At 42.0% G+C, this 18,792-nt stretch overlaps 1 protein-coding gene and 1 long non-coding RNA gene across 2 annotated transcripts in view; one reads left to right on the forward strand and one right to left on the reverse strand.

Moving 5' to 3' along the window:
* Positions 1–18,792, reverse strand: part of PARVA (parvin alpha) — a 63,698-nt gene that overhangs the window by 26,403 nt on the left and 18,503 nt on the right. The gene's annotated exons all lie outside the window — the stretch shown is intronic.
* On the forward strand, positions 7,155–9,462 carry LOC309339038. Its single transcript, XR_014155146.1, has 2 exons — positions 7,155–8,749; positions 9,332–9,462. It is a non-coding gene; the product is annotated as an uncharacterized lncRNA (long non-coding RNA).

Here is an 18,792-nt window from a genome sequence, read left to right on the forward strand (position 1 = left end):
TGGAGAACTGAATTTAAGATTGGGGGGAAAAATGAGCAACTCTGAGAACCCACACTGACAGATCCTTCCACCCCTAGTAGAGACTCTCTGAGCTTGCCAATAATATCAACAGGGGTAACTAGCCTCTCCTTCATTCAAAGCCTTTAAAAGGGGGACTGTTGTTAGCCCCCAATCACTCAGTGGTCCTCCTGATGCTTTCGCCTCCCATAGACCAGCTCCACTGTTGGCGTCTCAAGGTCAGTAAAAGGAATACCACCCCAACAGCACAACCAATCTCTTTTTGTAGGGGACACTTACCTTTTCCAGGTATATTATCTCCCAGGTCATTTTTGAGGGGCTGTTTAGCAAACAGGGATAGTACTGAAATACTGCTAAGCATTTCAGAGCTCTTCAAGGAGAACCATTTCATTGGGATATTCAGAATCCACAATCCTAACCTGTATAGGATGGCAGGGAAATTCTGTGAATACTTTTGAATCTGGCTGCTTCAGACGTAACATTGCTTCCTGATATTTAGAAGGAATTTTTACTGTCCGGTGTTGCCCTCATTTAGGATAATAAGCTCCTGTGCTTCTTTTCTCCCAAGCTTAAAATTTCCACAACATTACTGGAAGTCTGATCTTTCTGTCTTTCACAAAACAGTGCTTTCTCAACCCCACAATTTTCAGCTTAGTGAAGACAGGAAGTTTATTGAAGAGAGGTGGGAACTCTCTCTCAGGTGGTTTTGCCCATCAGTTCAAGAAACAATTCAGAGGCAACATAATACTAATAGCTTAATTTGTGAAAATGGATAAATACCATATCTGCCACATAACACATTTAGCCACATAACAAATAAATACAGAAATAGCACTGGAATGGCTGGTTAAAAGGTTTTGTGCACAGAGGAGGAAATTTAATTAAACCATGTAATGCCAATTACTGTCATTTCTAATTATATTATGCTTTCCTAGAAATAATGCAGATGCAGGATTCTAAAGTTACCTGTATGTTTGATGTTAATAGGATAAAATTATCTAGGCCATGAGAAAATCCAGATAGCAATGGGAAGAAAATGCATTTTTAACTAACGTTATATGTTGTCCAATTTAATTACTAATAGATCTTCAAAGTGCTGATTACTTCAAAAGTAGCATGCCTCCAATGTGTGTGTGTGTGTGTGTGTGTGTGTGTGTGTGTGTGTGTGTGTGTGTACAGTGGAAGGAAGAGTGGAAAACAAATTTAACAAATAAATCAATTTTATTTATAGATCTCATGACTGATAGGCTGTTCCCTGGGCTTATAACAGCAACTTTTGATTCATCAGACCATCTTTCCTGCTTTGCTTCAGTTCTTCCACAAAACCTTTCTTGGAACAGCACTGGCTTTATGGACATCCTAAGCTTTCTCCACTTATCAGTTAAGCCACTCTATTATCTGGTAGTGTTTCTCCAATTTATTCACCTTTGATATATCCATCTTAGACACCAACTCCTCAGCACATTTCTCCCCCCCCCCCATATGATTAAACATTAAGATGGGTGGGGTACAAATAAATTATTATTATTATTATTATTATTATTATTAGTTTTGCTGCCACTCTTTTTGCAGCTGGTGGCTTAACTAACACAGGGGATTTGGGTGTGCATATATACCAAGACACACTTTTTTATTGTCAGCATGTCTACAATTATGCACCCACATCGTCTGAACCCTAAATTCAGGGGATAGTTCTAAGAAAATGTCAACAGTGTAAAAATACAAATTTTAAAAACATCTCCATCTGACACTCTGGCCAGCACCCCTGCTGAAGATCCCTGCAGATTTCATGAATGCATGGAACAGGGGCAGGGAGAAGAGGGAGGGGGAGAAGAGAGACCAGCAGATACCTCCCATTTACCTAGACTGCCTCCCAACTGATCCTCCTCTCATATTCATCAAGATTATTTACCTCAATGGTTTCCTTGAAAGTCAACCCCTGATGCACAGTCAGTTATTTATGGGCATGCTACTGTTTTGATGCAGTTTTGTGAGCTAGACAGTTTGCATGTTACAGCAGCCATGGAGGAAATAAAAATTGTAGCTGCACAGTGAATTTTGTTTTTTTGTTTTCTATACCTATAAGTAAATAGAATAGACTCCTTTATGTGAGCTATATTAATAAATATCTTTCAGAGTCTTTTTTAATATATAATCTGTAATCAAATACTTCACCCACCCCCCTCCACACACATACATTATATGGTCATTATCTCAATAATGAAAACATATATTTTTTGTTTTTTCTTTCTTTCTGCTCTGTACATTAGCCCAAACCTTTCATCTTTGTAACAATCTTGGGCTGATTACAGCCGACGTGTGGGTTATTCCTGAAATACTAGCTGGGAGATGTTGTCATCATAGTTCCTGCCATATAAGCAGACTATCATCAAGTGTGTGGTTTGAAAATTCCATAGTGTGTGGGGATTTTCTTGCTTGGGGGCGTTGTGGAGAGCCAGAGCGGAATTTATATAAAACATGCAACCTTCCAGTTTCAAGTAATGGCTCTAAGCCATTCTCCATGCTTTTAGTGTGGAGAAGAGTTAGGTTTCCCTGTTTTCAAGCTGAATTGTTTTACCCTTCTCTTAGTTTTCGATAAATGAAATCGATTTTAGTCAGTGCTTTTTTTTCCTAAAAAAAAAATTAGGGGTACTCTCATTTTGACTCAAGAAAATCACCATTTTATAGTTAAATCGGGAAAAATAAATACAGTAAATGGACCAAAGTACAAAGATTCACATAATGTTTAGGGGTATGCGTAACGCTGCGTACCCCCAGAAAAAAGCCCTGATTTTAGTGATCTGAACTGGTTTTATTGTGTCTTATGTATCTTGTGACTTTCTAAAGCTACTTTGAATTTATGTCATAAAGGTGGGGCATATTTATTTTTAAGAAAATAAATACTGTATAGAGATACAAAATCTAATAATGAAACCATTTGCTCCTTCATGAGAATTCTCACTACAAAAACTACATATGCTGAGTCTCTGGCACTTTCTGGGAGAGAGAGAAAAAAATGGAAGTTGGTAAAACTATCTGTCCATGGTTATTTGGCTATAGTGATTATTATTATTGCTGTTGTTACATGCCGGGGGCTATAACCGCCTTGTTTTAGCGCACCCTTTCAACTGTAATGTGTAGCTGGCAGTTCCAAATGATATATAAATGGTTGCTAAATCGTTGTCATTTACTGCTCTTGTTGGCCACTTTTCTACTAAAAGTGCTGTTGTGTTTTGCAAAATAAGAGATAAACCATTAGCTAAATTTTTAAAAGAATGAAAATATTATAAATTTTATTTATTTTTTAAAGAATTCTGTACCACCTTTCATCCAAGCAGCACAGGGCAGTTTACAATATAAGAACACAATAATGCACAACATAGTAACAAACCAAAAAATAATAGCCCCCCAACAATTTAAAAGGCCATAGATTTAATTAGCCAAAGGCCTGGGGGAAGAGGAATGTTTTTGCCCAGCGCCTAAAAATATGTAACAAAAGCACCAGGCAAGCCTCCCTGGAGAGAGCATTCCACAAATGAGGAGCCACCACAGAAAAGGACCACTGCTGTGTTGCTGGCTACTATTGAGGGGAGGGATAGAAGTAGGGTCCTGGCAGAGGGCTGGGACCACAGCAGCTGCCCAAGGGTGACATCAACACAATACAAACTTTATCACATACTTTCCAAATACTAAGGTGGCATATTTTACCAAAATTACTAATGAAAAAAATATATACTCTTTTTAAAGCATCTTTTTCCAGTTGGACTCATAACACATTCTATCTAGTCCCCCCCCCAAAAAAAAATGGCAAAAGCAAAACATTAGTTTATCTACAAATGCCAGAGTAAGCAGACTAGATGCAGACCACCATCCATGCTCCAAGTACCCATCCAGGGTCTCGTAACAGAATGCCAGGCTGGATGTGGCAGAAAAGACCAACTCAGTTCTACACTTTATCAGAAATCTGGCAAAGCAGGCAGGAATTAGGGGACATGCTTTGTGTATAAAAGGTCCCAGGCATCTGCTGGTAGGGTTGGGTAAGACTGTCTGAAATCACAGAGAGTTACTGCCAGTCAGTACAGTATAGAAAATAAACTGTGCAGAGTAGACACACCAATGGTCTGACTCACTATAAGGCAGCTTCCTATGTTTCTTTTAAAGCTCTACATCCATAATAGACAGCCTGAATCTGGGCTTGCAGCCCGTGGTTTAATGTATTACCAACTTATCTATCATGTAAACAAGTATGTTCCAGGTGTGCAGACAGTCCATCAGGCTGTCTCCTTATTAGCCAAAAGGCACGTGAGCCAAGGCATTCCGTTTATCAAAACTAACTTGGGATTTTCGTCTTGGGTAGCTTCAGACACCGAGCGGGTTTATGAATTTGGCTCGCCCTTCTCCCAGGGGTTATGAAAGCTGGAGCAGCTGGGGTCTATGGCAGGAGCACCTGCATGCAAATGCTGTCATGTCAGCACTGAAACTCCAATTAGGAACCCACTTGCCAGAAGTAAATGCAGTTTGACATCAGCCATCAGTAAGAGGAAGGAAATGAGGGGCAGAAAGGAAAGTGATAAGAAACAAAAGGACTTTACAGAACAGAGTACGTAGCTTTTCATTTGCAATTCTCATTTACGCCATCTTATATTCAAAATCAAGATCTGACTCAACCCGAGAAGAAGTGCATTTCTTTTCAGATATGCCTTTGAAGTTACAGTGCAAATTCAACACATGGCTGAAAGTAAGCGAAGGTTTAGCTAATTAATTTGGCACAAGCTTGGCTTCCGATAGTAATCAAAGCTATATTAATAGTGCATGTATGCTCTCTGTTATACAGGACAAAAACAACCACCAACTCATTTCTTTTTAATTAGGAACCGTGTTTGAAGTCTATATATGTCAAGGTTTCTCCCCTACCTGTTTATAAATGTTTGTGTGTTTGGGGGGGTGGTAATTTATAGAAGATGTGTATAAATCTTGTGCTGCTTAGTACTTGGTTAAATATCTGTGCCAAAGCTGCTTAAATGTAATAGTATACAAGGGAAACAAATGACATTTGGTTTTTAAGGAAATGAGAGCTTTAGCAGCTCAGAGATCTAAAGTAAACACTTAAATAGGTAATGCTAGAGAATTCTCATGCTGCCTCCTCACATTTCTGTATTTATTTTTTATCTGTGGGATCAAGCGCATTAGAGAGGGAGGCCTGGAAAGCCTTGCCTCAGCCATCATTCCAAGCTGTGTACATCTGTGGTCAATTTTCCACACTTTCTTCCATAAAAGGTAAACGAGGCACTGTACTTGCAACAGGATAATCTAAACAATATGAACAATGTTACTGTTAAAGACCATCTGGCTCATCCAGCACAGCTCTGAATTTTTAACTCCTTGAAGTAAATCATGAAAATCAGGCAGTTGGTTTTTAGCTACCTGAAATCTACTTTAAAGGGTTCGCAGGACATCAGGGACTTTTAGAATTCTTCTCCCATTTTGAGACAGCTTGCATCCTGAGCTTTCTGCAAACCAGGGCTGGTGGAAATTGTCACATAGAATTTTCTGTAAATGGTCTCTAGGGTCTTTTATAAGAAGCCTCTACCATTGTGGTTTCCTACAATTAGATCATTATGGGAGTATTTACGAGCCTTAACATGTTTACTCAGAAGCAAGTCCAGCTGAATTCAAATGATTCTTCCTTCCTTGTAAATGTCCTTAGGACAGGCATGTCCAAAGTCCGTTTTGGGGGGCCTAATGCAGCCTATTGGTCGGTTGAATCTGGCCCCCTGTGGCAACAACAACTTCAATCTTTAAAAGCTCAACAACTTCAATCTTTAAAAAAAAGCTCAACAACTTCAAAGCTCAATCCTAATCACTTTTTTAAATCTGGCTCTCTTTGAAAAAAGTTTGGACACCCCTGCCTTAGGAGAACTGTCTTATGTTCTTGACTCTATCTTCATAAGCTTGTTATAAGAATTCTAAGGTCCCAAATATAAAATAAATGTTCATAAATGTACAAGACAAACACATACATAAGTATATAAACCAAGCGTCTGAAATAGTACAGGAGAACAATCCTGAAACCATTTTGACTCTCCCAGTGACCTCGAATACTTCTCTGCAAGGAGGAAGGAAATGGGAAAGCCTCTCCGTTGTCTTTTGCTTACCTATCTTAATGGCATGTGTGTATGAACAGGGTGAGCCTGTGACCTGGATTCAGGAATTACAAGCATTTATCATCACAAAAGAATGCCCAGGCTGGCCAGGCAGAGCAATCACTGGCCATTACCAGGTATCCTGACAAAGAGGATCTTTGTTGGAGACTGCCTCCTTCTGTGATGTATGTATGATGGTTGGTTTTATTTTTTTTGGGGGGGGGCATCTCTGGCTACAGGGTGGACAATTTCAAAAGTCTATATAAGGGCTTGCGCACCATTGTTCTGGGTCGCTCCTGCCTCCTAATAAAGATCAGGCTTACTGGCTGCCTTGCTTCTCAATATTCTCTGGTTGGCCTCTGTTATTTTTTCCTTCAGATAGGGGACCTACTTAAGGACTCTATATGGGCTTTTATATGTTCTTATAACAAGCACAATTCAGCTAAAGTTAAGGGAGGGAATACATCTCTCTTCCATCCAAACAATGAGCTGCCAATCAAACAAAAACCCTTTAGACACTTTGGGTCGTTTTGTTATTTATGGTTTATCATTTTAAATTGTTAATTGTAGAGTTGTAAGATTTAACAGCTATATAAAAAATGAGGAGCAAAGAAAAGAAATTCTGGGTTGTATCCCGTGATGTCCCTAGCCCTCAGCCACAGTCTTTCCCACTATGATGAGTTGCATCCAATGCTGAACCAGCAAGGTTTCACTGGTAAAATGGGACTTCCTCTCCCCCTACCACATGCACCTCAAAATCTGATTCAAGTAGTGACCCAACTGTCGGTAATGATAGACCAGCTGGCTCGGCCCCAGCTGGATCATCTCCCTCTCAGCCTTCATGCTGCGGAGATTCATCAACCATTGGCTCCGACGTAAATCAGCGACTCAAGCTTGCTGACTTGAGCACACTTTACTTAGCAGAGCAAACTGCACAACAGAATAGGCTTGAGGCTGTTTATACATACTAAAACTACCGATTTATTATACATAAATCAGGACAAAGAAACATGTCACCTCTCCTTGCCATCTTCTCGGAGAGAGACTCAAAAGAAAAAGCAATACACTGAGCGGAAGTTCCATTCACGGTACCCAGCAATCTGTGCTGGACTTTAAACAGACAATCCCACATATCTGCAACAAAAGGTGGAATGGAATCTCCCAACCCCCCTGGAGCTAATTTTCTTGGGGAGGGAGATATATGTGGCTGGAGGGGGTAGAAGAGAAATTTCAGTTGCACACACAAAGATCCTTGTGCCAGCAGAACCGCAGCATTAGATATAGCCCATAGCATTTGTTTTTAAATTGTTTCTAATGTCTTATCTGTGTACATAGGTTATAAAATACTTTATGTAAAAGTGTGTCCTTTTTTTTTGGTGATTCATTTCCTCTTTTTTGATGAGATGTAAGTGGCCACCCAGCTAGAAAAAGGAAGGAGAGAATTGTCCTGGAGATGGAACTATTTTATACAGCAGCTGCTGGCCTTTGTGTAGGACACAGGTTGCTTCTGAAAACAGACAAAGTATATTTAAGCAATATACTTAAGGCTAATATTGCAAGAAAAGGGTTAAAGTTATCTTCCCCTTCGCAGCTGTGCAAACTTTGGCTGCCTAGGTTAACAAAACAGCAGAACTTGGCTTCAAAGAGTCTCCTCCCCATTTTGAATTACTTCGTTAAATAAAATTACAAAGCATACTTTGACACTTCTATAGCTTTTCCATTATCTATCAAAAAGTGACTTTCATTTTGGTGGAAACAAAAAGGGTTAAAGTAAGAGCTTGCACTTTTTCCCTGAATGTAAACAAGAACAAAAGAAGGAGGATTTTCATATTCATTGGGCTTCTGGCTCTAGTTCCCTGTTGCCACATTAAACAGAAACATTGCCATATCTGATTTCTAGGTAGAATGCACACATTGCTAAGCCCTCGTTCACTCCACCATGGGTTTTTTTACATCTACTTCCTGATATCTGCATAGCTAACATCTTTCTCTCCCCTTTACTTGAAAAAAAGGTTATTAAACATGGATTTTATTTACACTTGACTAAGTGAAATGAGCTCTTTCCTTCTTGTTCTCCAGGAGCTTTCAGATGACATTGTAGCACTTTCTGGAATTCTTTTTTCCAGTTTTGTATCTCAAGGGTAAAATCTGTTTTGATTTTTCGCATCACTAATTCAGCACTTATTATCCAGATGAAACTTCTTGCAGTTCCGCCCTCCGCTTACCACCTCTGTGACATCTGCGGTGGGTGTGGTCGGCCAGCATTCAGGAGTTCCAGACTACCCTGATTCTTCCTCAGTCTCTATTCTAAGATTGTTCCCCTGGCTTCATAAAAACTCGTGTTATTATTGGGGAGATTGGGGAGCTGTTATTGCAAGAAGAGAAGGGAGAGGTGGGTGGAAAGTTATTCAAAAGTGGGAAAGACAAAAGTGGGCGAGATCCTAGTGCCAGGCAGTACCCCTGTCTTTCAAGTTTTTATTTCATGGCTGGAAAGAAACTCTTAGGAGAAACTTCCAGGAGTGGCAGGACACAGGACATATAAGTGGCTTTTCCACCTCCTGTCGGATCTTCTCTACTTTTCCAGTAAGGTAAAAGGAAGGTAAAAGGAAGATTTCACCACCACCACCACCATCCAGTTTATAAAAATGTATTTGGGGAGGGGATTGCGAAGAGGGGATGGGAAAGGCCACAGCTGAAGGCTGCAATCCTAACTTCACATGCCTGTGAGTATGTTCCACTGACTTCTGAAAGGCTCACTTCAGAGTGGACATAATTAGGACTCCACTACAAGTACCCTTTACTCATCTGTGGAAATCTACAAGCATGTGCTTGTAGTGTGACCAAGGTGGAGGAGGAAACAGTACAGTGGTACATCGGAAGTTGAATGGAATCCATTCTGGAAGTCCATTTGACTTCCAAAATGTTCGGAAACCAAGGCACAGCTTCCGACTGGCTGCAGAAAGCTCCTGCAGCCAATTGGAAGCTGTGGAAGTTGCATCGGATGTTCGGGTTCCAAAGAACGATTGCAAACCGGAACACTCACTTTGCAGTTTGGGAGCCAAAACGTTCGACTCGCAAGGCGTTCGGGAGCCAATGTACAACTGTACTCAGATATGTAATTGTCAAGCCACGCCCAATGGTATGATTGCCTTGAAACATTATTTTTGCAGGACATTGGAGTGGAAAATCCTGGCGGTGGAATACGTTATCAAAACATGCTAAGGAGCAAAGCTAGAAACCTTGAACAAAAAGGTTTGTGTCTGAATGCACCTATTAAATAAATAACTGGTGAAGAATAAAATGTGACTCTTTTATTAATAGTTGTCAGATTACTTAATTAATCCTGTTCTTTTGTGGAGACATTTCTTTAAAAGGTGGGGGGATTAAATTCCCAAAAGTGGAAGTTACAAATTTTAGCATGCTCTTCGTGATAACTGGTACTGAAATAATACACTGGATTATTCCATCCTACTTTTGAAAGCACACACTAATCTGTGTTGAAATACGCTATTATCCAGTGCAGTAAAGAGGAAGAAAGAGACCCCTAATTAGAGGGTGAGTGGAAAAAACATATTGCAAAGAAAACGTTGCAACTTACTGGCTGACTCTAGATTTTGGCATTCATTATTTAAGTTAAATGCATATTATGAAACCTTGAAGTGCACTACTTACTCATCCTCTTTAATTTTCAGTTTCCGGTAAAAGGATCCATTAGTTTTTGGCACGACTCAAGCTACACAGTACTGCATCAAAAGGGCAATACTTAAATGTGATTTTTGTAATTTCGTCTGTGCTACAACTTTAATCAGAGCTGTATTTGTAGATACAGGCATTTACATTACAATGCTATGCATGCTCCCTGTAAGTAACCGTGCCAAGTTCAATGGGGCTTACCACCAGCTAACTGAGTAGAGGACTGCACACCAAGTTTGTTCTCTTAGCTACTTGTACACAAACTGTCTAATGCCCCATAGGCACAGAAATTAGCCTCTTTCCGGCATTATCCTTTGCAGGATCATAATCACATGTAGAGGGAGAACAGGACCCCATCCCCAGGCTCTGCCTTTATACCACTGCCAACATCCATACAGGAAGTGCCTGAAGAGGAAAACCTGCTCTACTGCATACACTCCCTTGGTGATTTAGAACCCTGATCCTGCACATTTCTGATTTCCAAGGTGGATGCAAATGCAGAGCAGGTTTCCCTCTTCAGAATTCAGGCCCAACACATGGATGGCAAGGGGGAGGTGTGGTGCCCCATTATGGTTGCATGGAGAATAATGCTTGAAGGACACTTCTGTTTTTGGGTTATTGGAATGTTACTTTCACTGTACAGTTTAAAGGGGGGGGCAATATATGCAAACCCACTAAAACTACACGAGTATAACAGGGAATACCGGGTGTTTCTTAAAGTAGAACTATTAACTTTCTCTACAGTTTTACTTTATTTTTGGAACTATCACCTATTAGCGAGTCAGGATTGGCTTCTATGTCTCAAAGGGAACTCTGAGCCATATATGGGAAAGTATTGGCTTTGTGAGGACGACTGCAGTAATTCCCCTTATCTGAAAGATCAAGTTATAAAATGGAGCCTAGGACAGGTTTCACTGCAATGTTTTGACACGAATGTCTGTAAAAATGTTGTATCGAAACACAAAAGCCACATGAATTTTGCAACATAGATAAAGTTAACAGGAATCTAAACCCCAGTCCATGCTTCATACCAAAGCAAAGGCTTTTGATGGATATTATTCCACAGAACACACATACAAAAAATAAAAAAGTTGCATTCGACTCAGCACTCATAAGCATGACAGGTTTTTACATGTGCACGTTCAAGTATGTCTTATATTAGTTTTCCAAAGTGCTGTTGAGACCTCAACAGCAGATGCATCTCTTTTTTAATATCAGCTGTACCACTCAAAAAACAATATCCTCTTTCTAGTGAATGTTTTGCTCTTCGCAATATGTCAAGAAAGATGAAGCCTTAAAAATAGCTTAACCATTCAGCAGCAGTTGTAAAGGTAGCTCAGAACAAGGCTACATTGTGTGTGTGTGTGCAGTGGCGTAGCGTGGGGGGTGCCAGGGGTGCCGGCCGCACCGGGCGCAACTTGGGCAGGGGCGCACTCGCACTAGCAGCTCTCTGCCCCTACTAAAATCCACTGGTTAGGGAGCCCGCGCTCGCTTGGCTTGGCGAGGAGGTCGCAGAAGGGGGAGAGCAAAGCCTTCTGCCGCTGGCAAAAAAAGGAGAGGAAGCCGGGCGGGCGGGCGGGCGGGCTGGCTGGCGGGGGTCTGGCTGCGCCTGCTGCTGCCGTTGCTGCCGGGCTTTGACAGCTTGGCGAAGCGGAGGGAGAGGTAATTGCGTCTCTCTTTCCACTGGCCGCCTGGGTAGTGAGCCGAGCGGAGCAGGGAGTCTGGCGAGGGGGCGGGAAGAGACTTTCCCCCCTTTTTCCCACCTCGCCTGGTCAAAAAGGAGAGCGGAGTCTCCTCAGGGTGCCCTCAGGCAGGGCAGGGCAAGGCAAGCAGAGCGAGGAGGAGAGAGAGGGGAAGGGGGGGGGAGCAGCCAGGAAACGACGCGGTGTGGAGGGGGAATCAATTAAGGAGAGAAGCCTCGCTGCTGCTGCTGCTTGGGAGAGTAAATTACTGTACTTGCCTTGCCCCGGGTTAGGGGGCGCAAATTATTTGCCTTGCCCCGGGTTGGGGGGCGCAAATTACTTGCCTTGCCCCGGGTGCTGATAACCCACGCTACGCCGCTGGGTGTGTGTGTGTGTGTGTGTGTGTGTGTGTGTGTGTGTGTGTAAATTTTAGGCTACAAAGACAAGCAATAAAAACACAAACAATAGGAACATAAGAAACTACCTTATACTGAGTAAGCCACTTCATCTAGTTCAATACTATTAACACTGACTGCCAGTTTCCAGGGTTTCAAACTGGGTCCATCCGAGATGCAAAGAATTGAATTTGGGACCAAGGCAGATGTTCTACCACTGCACTACAGCACTGGCTAGTGGTCTGCAGTTTCTTGGATATGTAAATAAGAATTAGCCATGTTATGTTATAAGTGACATGTCTGAAGGATGTCACTTCAGAAAGAGGCATATGCTGCTGAAGGGGCAGTTTGCAAACTTCCCTTACTGATACAAGTGAAGAACAGAAGCCAAGTTTTAAATATATTGTCGTGCGTAACCATATCCCTCTTGCAAATCTGTTTTGAAGCGTAAACTGCTCTGCCAAAACTTGCTGCCAGATTGTGTGCCCATTCTTCCTTTTTATTTTCTACAGCATCAAGCTACTGTAACTGCTCTACAGTTCTGTAGCCTCTCATACCAAGATAACCAATTTGCACGTGGCAGTTTTGATGATCTTGGATTATAGACAAGCAGGACTAGCCCTAGTTCTGGACTAACTAGGTCAATATCTGAACAAATGTACCTAGAAACCCATTACAAAAGTACAGGGTCATCACATATTATATAGAAATCACCCAGTAGGGCTACAGTTTTCAGTTCTCACAATATTATACATGGAAGCACATTTTCAAATATATAGGGGAAATGTCAAAAACAAAACTGCTAGGGCTATAACATACAAACCCCACTTTTACAGTGTGCAAAGTTCTGGTCACCCATCTCAAGTGCTAAAAAATGTACAGAGAAGGTCAACAAATATATCCAGGTTTTTTTGTTGTAAAAGGAAGTATATAGTGGGCTTTTCAGACTGGGAAAAAGGGCAACTAATGGGTGATATGTTAGATTTATAAAACTGTATGTGCTGTGTGGGACACGGATACAGACATGTTTTTTTCCTCCTCCTCTGAGAATACTAAAACTTAAGATCATCCAATACACAACCGAAAGGAAACTCAAGTAAGATGAAAGGAAACATTTCATCAGGCGATTCATAATTAATTTATAGGGCTGCCTGCCCAGAAGATGTGTTTAATTCCATTAGTCAAATTCATGGAGAATTAGTCGATAGCCCCGTTTGCCTTCATCCTTGGTTATAGGGGTCATAGTGTCTGGACTGAGACAAATTGCAATCCCAGGTTTAAGGAGATGCTAAGCCAAAGCATCTTCAGGTAGCGCAGCAGTGGCAGCAGGACCAGAAGAGGGGTGCTGCAGCCACAAGCCTAGATCCAAGAACCTGCACATTTTGCTCATTTCTTGGTAAGCCAAGATTTGTCTTAATGAACTGGACCTATTTATTATTGGCTACTAGAACTTGTGGCTATTTGGAATGTCAAGATTCATTGGTGATATGCCACTTGATATCGCTTGCTGGAGTGCAATAGGGGGACAGGGCTACTGCATTCATTTCCTACTTGTGGGATTTCCAGACATATATTGGTCACCATAGATACTGGAATAGGTGGGCCGTTGGTCTGATGCAACAGGATTTTTCTCATCTTCACTGAGAATGAGCTCATGGGTGGGGGAGGAATGGGGGGGCAGCAGCAAGTTTAAGGTGGTGTGGACACACTAAAGAGAGTGTACCTGCCAGTGCACCTGCACTGCCCCAACTGGAGCGGGTGGTGCTGTGGTCTAAACCACTGAGCCTTTTGGGCTTGCTGATCGCAAGGTTGGCGGTCTGAATCCCTGTGATGAGGTGAGCTCCTGTTGCTCTGTCCCAGCTCCTGCCAACCTAGCAGTTCAAAAGCATGCCAGTGCAAGTAGATAAATAGATACCATTGTGGTGGGAAGGTAAACAGCACTTCCATGTGCTCTGGTTTCCGTCACGGTGTTCAATTGCGCCAAAAACATTTTAGTCATGCTGGCCACATGACCGAGAGAGCTGTCTCTGGACAAACGCTGGCTTCCTCGGCCTGAAAGTGAGATGAGCGCAGCAACCCCATAGTCGCCTTTGACTGGACTTAACCGTCCAGGTGTCCTTTACCTTTTTACCTTATTGCCCCAACCTCATACTATCCGGCTTCACAAAAAAGTATTATTGTTATTGTTACTACTACTACTACTACTACTACTACTACTACTACTACTTCTACAATCGTTTCACCATAGCCAGGAGGCTGTGACCACAATGCTCCTCCTCCTCGCTGGCCTTTTCTAAATTAAGTAAAAATCAGAATTTGTCACACTAACATTGCAATCCTATGCATGTTTGTTCAAAAGTAAGATCTACTGTGTTAATGAAGCTTACTTGTATGCCTGTCTAAGCCTAGAACCTTAAAAATGAACTGTGAAGGGACGACACTTTCTCATATTTTTCCCAGTCTCAGTAACACAACATTCATCTACACCATCAGATTAATTTAAATGCTTTGGATTTATTATTTAAGCAAAAGACTGAGAAGAAAGCTGAAGTTTAGCCTGCATTCCAGTCATCTAGGGGTTAGTCAATTTGCCAGTGCCCTTGCTGTGCCTTGCCTTCAGATGTTATGCACCTACTCTTTAAATTCTGAAAAGAACATTGATCTTTAATCTGCAGTATTAATTCCTTTGACAAAATGGCAGATTATGTATTATCCTCCATAAGGCTTCATTCAAAGCTTAGACAGTCCAGATGGAAGCCAGCTAATTAAAATAAAGTTAATATTAAGAACCCTCTTCAACCCAGATTTCTCGTGCTGTACTTCCAGATTTAGAAAAATACCAGCCCATATTTGATTAATTGTATTTTCTTCATTATTCATGAAAACATAAAAATGTTTTTGAAGACATATTTTCATGTTTTCATTTCTCAACCACAAATGCTAATAAATACTGAGAAGACAGATGTAAGAACTTGCCAGAATCTTTTCAAATCTCACAACATTACATATCATGTAAAGTTCTCTCTCTCTCTCTCTCTCTCTCTCTCTCTCTCTGTATCTTCCTATAATAACTACCCAATATAGTCCCATTATTAAACATTTAATACCATACAGTAGACATTACTAGGCTTTTATATTTATAATGAAATGCAAGAATCTTTCAAAGGAATACTAAGTGGCAATGCAATTTTGCTCTATGATAATCCAAATCACTTATTGGGGGTTTTTATTTACCACCCTTCCTCCTGACAGAACTCAGGATGATATTCATGAGAACAAATAAAGCAAATGTACACAATAATTAAAACCTTTTATAAAAGCAGCAACATAATAATGGTATCCAACAGTAACAAGACCCAGGACAAAAATCATGACACAAAACCCCTGAGAAACAACACAGATATCCACTAATTGATATATGAAACTAAATAGCATAGGTGACAATCACATCTCCCCAGAGAAGAAATACCATGGTCCTGGTGCTACTACCAGGGAGGCCCTGTCTCAAGTCACTGCACATGCCCACTGGTAGAATCATGCACAGAACATCCCTGTTCTCAAAGCACAGGTTTGTGGGAAAGCTGCTCTTTTAAGTACTTGGGTCCTGAAACGTTTAGGACTTTGTACACCATGTGCCACTAGTACCTTGAACTGGGCCCAGTAGCTCATAGGCAGCCAGTGTTTTAAGGTCTGGAGTTATATGATCCTTTCTAGCTGCTCTGCTTAAGAGACATGACAAATTCACAGAGGATAGGTGGTCAATGGGTACTACATACGCTGTCAGAGGCAGCATGCTTCTGAACACTAGCTTCTGAACTGTAAGAGGTCTTGCTTGCGTGCTTCCCACAGGCATCTGGTTGGCTTCTGTGGGATCAGGTTTCCCTTGTGTTCAAAAGGGCTGGGGAAACTGCATTCTGCATCAGCTATGCACTGGTGCAATGGGCCATTAAGACACACGTTACTTGAAAGTACAGTTATACCTTGGAAGTCGAACGGAATCCGTCCCGGAAGTCCATTCGACTTCCAAAATGTTCGAAAACCAAAACACAGCTCCTGATTGACTGCAGGAAGCTTCCACATATTCTTCCATTTTAAAATGGAAACAACAGTACTAAGATGGCGTTCTTGAGTGGTTTGAGATTCTGATGAATAAAGGCCCATTAGAAGTACTGTCAAAAGTCTACAGGGAAAAGTATGAAAAAACCAGTAAATTTCCTTTTAAACAATTTTGGAAGGAAATTTCCTCTAAAAGGCAGTTCGAAGTACTGAGTTAAGCAGCTTGTTAAGTTTGTTTTCATTTTTACAAACTTAAAACTAATTGAGTTAACGGTAGTAACGGCTACTAATATTGCTGAGAAAACGAGGAAAGATGCTGTTCTCTCCCGTGTGCTCACTTGGGTGGGGAGGGGGTGGCCAGGTGGTCCGCATGAAGACAAATTCAGGCCTTATGCGACAAGGCAGCACGAGTTATCCATGCATAAGGGTTGTCTCCTGTGGGGAGATAGGGTGATCATCCCAGCACCACTGAGAAACAGGGTTCTTGAGACGCTTCACATGGGACACCCGGGAATGGTCAGGATGAAGTCGCTAGCCCGATGTTATGTGTGGTGGCCTGGAATGGACCAGAACATAGAGCAATGGGTACGAACATGCAAAGCATGCCAAGAGGTGCGGCCAGAAGTGGCCAGAGCACCAGTTCACTTGTGGGAGCAGTCCAGATCTCCCTGGAGCCGGCTGCACTTAGATTTTGCTGGGCCATTCCAGGGGAAGGTCTTTTTGGTTATCGTCGATGCATATTCCAAATGGTTAGAAGTGGCATGGTCCCTAGCATGGCATCAGCTGCCGTAATCAAGGTGTTGAGGCAGCTGTTTGCAACCCACGGGTTACCTGAGACCATTGTATCAGATAATGGGGCAGCTTTTGTATCCCAAGAATTCAGGGCATTCTTGGCTGATAACTTCATAAGAGGGGTCACATCCGCGCTCTTTCACCCATCCTCCAATGGGCAGGCGGAGCACATGGTAAGAACAGCCAAAGAATCCATTGCGCGCTTAATGGAGGGTAACTGGTCAGCTCGCATCGCGCAAATGTTATTTTTGCAGCATGCGACGCCATGTACTGTGACGGGCAAGTCGCCAGCTGAGCTGCTCTTGGGTAGAAGATTGGTAACGGTGCTGGATTATGTCCACCCGGATAAAATGCCAAACCGTAATTCAAGAGCAAACCCCCAGGCTGAGACTGACACAACAAGGTATTTCGCCCCTGAAGATCTGGTCTGGGTGAGGAACTATTCACGAGGTTCGCGGTGGGTGGCTGGTGTGGTCACCCGGGCTAGTGGACCTGTGTCCTATTATGTGACCTTGGAAAATGGGCAAGTTTGGAAGAGACATATAGATCAGCTGAGGCGCCGGGCGCTCAGCAGGGAGGAGTCTGATAATTCATCCCTGGCTAATGACGCAGAGCTGCAAGACCAGAGTGAAAATGGCCCAGAGGTGCAATCACCAGGGGCTTCAGCAAATGAACCAGGGTCTGCTAGTCCTCAGGATGACGAGGTACAGGTAGGGGACCCTGAGATGTCTGGGACTCCATCTGTTCCTGACGAAACCCCTATAGCAGCCCCCCTACCACAGGTGACACCCAATCCAGAACCGGCAACACCTGTTGTCAGGAGATCAAGTAGAAGTTGTAGGATCCCACAGTACCTGAGAGATTACGTCTGCTGTGCTCACTAGGGGGGGAGGGGTGTTGTGTATTGAGTCAAAGGATTTTATATCTGTATTATTATTGTCTGTATTTGCATTAGGGTAAAGTAACTGCCTTTTGGTTCCAGAGGGTACAGCTACTATTGGTTCATTTAAGCTGCTGTATTTGGATCCTCTGTCTTATTGGTTGCCTCCAAAAGGCAGGACTGTGATTGCCTGATATTGTTCCCTCCAAAATGTATCCTTTCTAGCTAGTTCCCTGTCCCTATAAATGTAGCTCTCCCCTCCTCAAGTTTCAGTCTTGTTGCGTTAATAAAGAAGTGTTACTAGAGAACTGTCTCCAGCATATTATGTCAAGAGAGCTGAAATCACAAACCCCACGTCACAACAATAAACATTACAAGTGGAGACTTAAAAACAAATTCACACATAATAAAAATGTGCAGTATATTATCGGTGGGATGACATTCAGTTTTTATATTAACACAGATTTTTAAAACCTGGGGAAATAAAAACGTCTTCATGTGGCACATGAAGCCTATAAATAAGGTGCGTGGAGTGATTCTGGGGAGGATATTCTATACCGTGCCACCGTGAATTAGCCACCTGATTAAATAAAAGATTTAAGGCCCTTTCCAGCATGACACTGTAAATTAAGACTCCTGCCTTCACCTATGTACCATATAAGCAGAGGTTCTACTGACTGCTTTCTGGTCATACTTACAACTTAGTAATAATAATAATAATTTATTTATACCCTGCCTGTTAAGTTGTGGGTGAACATATCAGACGACACAGCGATTCTTCAAATAGCTCTTGTTTATTCACAGGCCAGAACAGAACTGCCTGCTTATATAGAGCTCCACTAGAACACAACAGTAACCATTTTCTGTAACTATCCAATCACTGAACGTCACTTTTGATCCCTTATTTGCATATGTGGACCTAAACTATCTACATTACCCCCCTGCTGGCCCAGGGTGAGAACTTCAGTACATAACACTGCCCATCTGGCTGGGTTTCCCTGGCCACTCCCAACAGAATATTAAAAACATGATAAAACATCAAACATTAAAAACTTTCCGATACTGGGCTGCCTTCAGATGTCTTCTAAGAGTCAGATAGTTGTTTATTTCCTTGACATCTGATGGGAGGGCAG

This window comes from Podarcis erhardii (assembly GCF_964252035.2).
Source record: "Podarcis erhardii genome assembly, chromosome: 1".
Taxonomy (NCBI): Eukaryota; Metazoa; Chordata; class Lepidosauria; order Squamata; family Lacertidae; genus Podarcis; species Podarcis erhardii.